The sequence below is a fragment of the Gavialis gangeticus genome, unplaced genomic scaffold (genome assembly GCF_001723915.1).
Source record: "Gavialis gangeticus isolate Ggan-Ray unplaced genomic scaffold, GavGan_comp1, whole genome shotgun sequence".
NCBI lineage: Eukaryota > Metazoa > Chordata > Crocodylia > Gavialidae > Gavialis > Gavialis gangeticus.
The window spans coordinates 62985756-62991364 of NW_017728995.1; positions in this window are offsets into that span (position 1 = coordinate 62985756).

Below are 5609 nucleotides of genomic sequence, written 5' to 3' on the forward strand. Positions count from 1 at the left end.
CCATTCTCAGCGCATGTGCCTCACTTCCCACTGCCCTACACCTTGGTCAGCCACTTTCATGTTGATGGGGTAGCATTAGGCACTCATTTTGCCTGGGTATAACTGACTTCATGAGTGCTAAGCAGCAGAATCCCCTTCAATATTTAAACCACCCAGGGCCTAAGTTTGCTCCTGGCTATGTCCACTAGGACTTTGCAAAATGGAAGCATTTTGTTTTGATCAGCGTTTCGACAGAACAGTGCTTCATTTCAACTTCTTTTTTTTTTTTTGAGTCAAAACAGCTGTTCCATTTCATTCCATCAAAACATTTTCAATGCTGTTTTGACGTGTCGCCCATAGGATATATTGGGAAAGATTGAAACAGGCTATAATTTTGTCATTTCTGGCTAGATTTAGCAGAAACTTGCAGGAATGGTAGCCCCTTCTGAGGGCATGATGCCAAGTTTCAAAAAGATAGATTTAGGGGGTTCAGAGAAACTGCACCCCTTCCTGAAAGCAAAATTTGTGTCACATGTATGTGTTAAGACAGCAGGGTCAAAACTGCAGGCTTTCTAGCCCCTGATGAGGCCATGAAGCCTGCCAAGTTTCAAGAAGATAAGTACAGGGGTTTGGGGGGAACTGCACCCCAAATTCTTGAAAGCGAAGCTCACGTCACGTGTATGTTAAGCCACAGCGGGGTCAAAACAGCAGGTGTGGTAGCCCCTGGTGAGGCCACAAAGCCTGCCAACTTTCAAGGTAATAGGTGCAGGGGTTTTGGGGGAACTGCACCTGAAGCTGCTAACAAGCAAAACTCGTGACATAGATGACACTGTGTCAAGGTGCAGCAGGCTGAAAACTGCAGATGTGGTGGCCCCTGCTCAGGCCACGAAGCCTGCTAAGTTTGAAGGAGATAAGTACAGGGGTTTGGGGGAAACTGCACCTCAAGCTGCAGACAAGCAAAACTCGTGACAGAAGTGCTTGTGCAACTGTGTCTGTCTTGGGGCACTGGAAGGTGGGGTGAGGGGGAACTACTGCAAGCTTGTCTGCTAAGCTACTGTGTTACCAGTTACCAATTAATCATGAGTCACTCAGGGACCAGCTCAATACACAGTACCTAGCTACTACAGACAGACTAAGGAGAGGAAATAATCAATACAGACAATCAACTGCCCCAAGACAAAGACAGTCAGTTGCACAAGCACCCATGTCATGAGCTTTATCTGTCAGCAGTGAAGGGTGCAGGGCCCCAGAACCTCCCTGCACTTATCCCCTTGACAGCTGGCAGGCTCCATGGCCGCAGCAGGGGCTAGCAGCCAGGCCTGCAGTAGTTTCCCCTCCACCGTGCCCCAAGACAGACACAGTTGCACAAGCACCCATGTCATGAGTTTTGCCTGTCAGCAGCTAGAGGTGCAGAGCCCCAGAACCCAGAAGCCCTGCATCGATCTCCTCGACAGTTGGCAGACTTTGTGGCCACAGCAGGGGCCACCATCCCTGCAGCTTTCACCCTGCTGCACCTTAACACACACGGGATCACCCATGTCACAAATTTTGCTTGTCTGCAACTTGAGGTGCAGTGTTCCCCAAACCCCTGTACTTATCTCCTTGAAACTTGTCAGGCACTGTGGCCTCAGCAGGGGCTATCATGCCTGCAGTTTTGACCCTGCTGTGGCTTAACACATACACGACACAAGTTTGGCTCTCAAAATTTTGGGGTGCAGTTTCTCTGAACTCCCTGCACCTATCTTCTTGAAACTTGGCACACTTTATGCCCTCGGAAGGAGCTACCATTTCTGCAGGTTGTATCCAAATCTTGCCAGAAATGACTAAGTTATAGGCTGTTTGGCCTTCCCCATTATAGCCTATGGGCAAAACGTCGAAACAGCGTTGAAATGTTTTCACTTGCCTCATTTCGTTTCGAGGCTGTTTTGACCATATCTGTTTCATTTTGAGGTTGCTGTTTCAACCTCAAAACAGGTTGAAACAGCATCAAAACAAAACTGGTGGTGAAAGTTCGCACAGCCCTAAAGACCACCCCAGTCTTATGCTCAATCCATTGAGGCACAGGGTGTCTCTGTCATATCTCCAGCAAGAGTTTCCTATAGTGAAGCAAAAACTCGACAAGGTTTTCTCAAGTTCTAGTGTGCTGTGATGAAGATCAGGTGGGACATCCTTTACCGCCTGAAATAATTTTCCAGGTATTATGAGAGAGATCCACTTGTATACAGAGAGAATTAGTGCTGGGGATATGGAGTGTGTTTCTGAGGAATTGTAAAACAAGTACAACTTAGAGAGAAAGCTTCCTTTTGTGCACTTTTTGAGAAGAAAAGATCATTTCCCTCCTTGACTCAGACTAACAAACCATTCTAGGAAACTTTCCTTGGGGACCCTTGCTCTTATTATTTCCTTAACCTGTTAGGTCTATTCTTCTACTGTGTTCTTGGCTTTTATCAGGGGAAGCAGCAAATATGGGCAGACTTTTCAAAAGAAAATTTCAGTGCTTCTGGAAATATTTCTTCTCCTTTACAGTTACACACAAAGGGTCAGAATGCTCTGTCATTTATTCTTTTGTTCCTTGAATGCATAAATGTACAAGCTTTTGATAAACACTGGCAGGGACCCAAGTTTTTGTGCCACAGTGTTTTAATGCTTCAAAAACATGTGGGATTCTCTATGCCTTTCATCTTTGGCTTCTGTGGCCTTTCAAAACTATGTATGAAGTTTTCCTTTTCAAAAAGACAATTGAAACAAAACATAAATCAGTGGAAACACACAATCTGTGCCTCTTCCATCGCTCAGACTACATCTTCCTGTCGCTGAACCTCGCTGTACCTGGAAAAGGCAGAATCTCTATTTTTGTTGGAGGTGAGGATCTGAACTTCTGTGTATTTGTCTATGGACAAGCTTTCAAATCTATGTTTCCCTAACCAGAGTTGCTAGCGTTAAGTTTGAATTAACAGCTTCTTCATTAAGTAGCTGGATCAGGAAAATGGATGTTACCAGTACTCTCCTTCCCTGGATTTTCTGAAAATGATATAGTGCTTAGAAATTAAGTCCCTCTGTTAATTCAGGGAACAGCTACAGGAATCAACAGTGTCTGTGCAAGTTTTCCCAGACTGTTTTCTTAATGCTCAACAAATCAAATGTGGCCAAGAGGGAGAGTCCCTAAAGGAAAAAAAGTCAGGATTCTGTATCTGTTAAAGCCTTGGCCTTGAGCTTAGACTTAACATGGATTCCAATGAAATGGTAACTGTGCTTGTTTCTTTAGTAATGTAGGGTACAGCTGGGCAGAGGTCATCAACTCCTTTTATGCTGACTGCTGAACAATGAATTCTGCTTATACCAAAGACTTTGGTATAAGCAAACTTTGGACTGCTGTTATGAGCAATGCCCAGGCAAATCCTTGCATCTCCATGCAGCTAACTGTAAAATCTGGCCCAAAGATGGTAGGATTTAAAGTGATGACTTCAAGGTGGAAATCTCTGAATCACAACAGCAACTTCCCCAAACCTTACATCATCACACTTCTAACAAAATCCAATACCCTGGAAAATGTCTGTTTCTACATTAATTAAAGCCAATAGATCAAGCCACGGGCTAATACCGTGTTGGATGCTGTAAGGGAAAACAAGTAGCAACAAATCTATCTATACTTGAATAAAAAATTTGTTTTTCCTGGCTTCCAGTAAACTAATCTCATTATGTGTTGTCTAGTAGCTGCTATACCTGTTATAGATGTATTTAGGAATATTACTTCCTAAATCCTGTTTTATTGACAAATATTCACTTGGTGTGCTTCACACATATTAAGACAGAATAGCAAAGGGCATTTACCAGTGTTTGGGGGAGGGGAGGTTTCTTCCTGAAGCTTGTCCTGGGCAAAGAATCCAAGACTCCCTCCCCTTCCAGAGAAGTGCCCCTCATACTGAACCACAGATCAAGGCTTTTTGGCTTGCTAACCTTCTGGTCCTATGTATCTTCCTCTTGGCTACCCAGTGGACCAGTTTGGCTAGAAGAGATAATGCCTAGCCCACAGCTAGCTTGTTAGGGCACTTTGCTAGGCCATGGGAGATGTAGGCTCAAAGCCTCTCTAGCTGAAAGGGCCTATCCAATCCAATCCCCATTCCCTGGGCAAAGACTTTAACTATAAGGCTATTGGGATTAAAGGTGCATGGGTCCTTCTCTTGTTAGTTATGCTTTTACTCTGACTAAGTTTGCAGGGAGCTGCGCAGAATTACATGCTTCCCCAGGCAGAATACAAGCATAAGCAGCTGTAGCAGATCTCTTCTGAGCGTGTAGGACAAGTCCAGTCACACTGGTAAGTGGCACTATGTGCCACTAGATTAGAGCATCTTCCAGTATCACAGCCCACTTTGTACCTACATGACTGAAAGAACCAATTCTCCCCTCAATTATTTCAGATTTATGCCATTATACAGTTCTTTGCCACAATGAAATTAAAACAGATGTACTAAATTGGCCCTTGGTGTTTCTCATCCAGAAGAAAATTCATTTCAACAGCAGTGAGAGAAACAGGAAAACAGCGTTTGCTTACAACATTTTCCATATGAGGACTGGACCATGCAAATTATCATATTCCTCTGTAGAGACAGCTGTGAAAGCTGAAAAACTGTTTGTGAATGGGTTGAACAGATTTCCGTTCATTTCACACTAACCAAGCATGAGATTAACTCATTTCAACTCAGAACATTTAGAAATGGAGCTAGTTAAAATACTCCCTACCACCATGGCAGATGGAACCTTACATGACCCTGCTAGTTTTAACCTCTCAGTTTATGAGACTTTCTCAAGCAGTATATTCAAAAGAGAAGCCACCACCACTTAGAAGCTCTGACATGCTAAAAGGTGTTTTGTAAGAAAGTGTTGGCAGAAAATATTTCCCTGTTCCTTGTTTCATCCCTTATTTTCTTTAAAAACAGAGATAGCAGAGTAGCATATGGAGCCAATATGGATTTTTGATATTTCAAGCAGAAGTGGAATCAACTTTTTATGCTTGGAGATCCTTCTGTTGTCAACAGGTTGGTTAGGTATCACTAGAGTTGTAGGGGTACCTACCACTAAGGTCTGGATGCCTTAGTTTTTGTCTTTCTCAAGCTATCCATACTACAGTCAGGGCTTCTTTACCTACAAGGCTTCTCCAGTTCTACATTACTAAATTTTATTGAAGTCAATGGATTTACTCTAGCATACAAATGGAGTAACAATCACAAGTCAGGCCATCGATTTCATAGATTTCCAGGGTCAGAAGGGACCTTAGCAGATCATCGAGTCCAACCCCTTGCCTTGGGCAGGAAATAGTACTGGGGTCAGATGACCCCAGCCAGGTGCTTGTCCAGTCTATTCTCACAGACCTCCAAGGTAGGGGAGAGCACCACCTCACTTGGAAGCCCATTCCAGATTTTGGTCACCCTTACCATAGAGAATTTCTTTCTAATGTTTAATCTAAATCTGCTGTCTGTCAGTTTGTGGCCGTTGTTTCTAGTTACTCCAAGGGATGCCTTGGTAAACAAACTATCTCCTATTCCTTGCTACCCCTCCTCTTTCCTTCTCTGGACCCTCTCCATGTTGTCGACATCCCTCCTGAAGTGGGGCGCCCAGAACTGGACACAGTA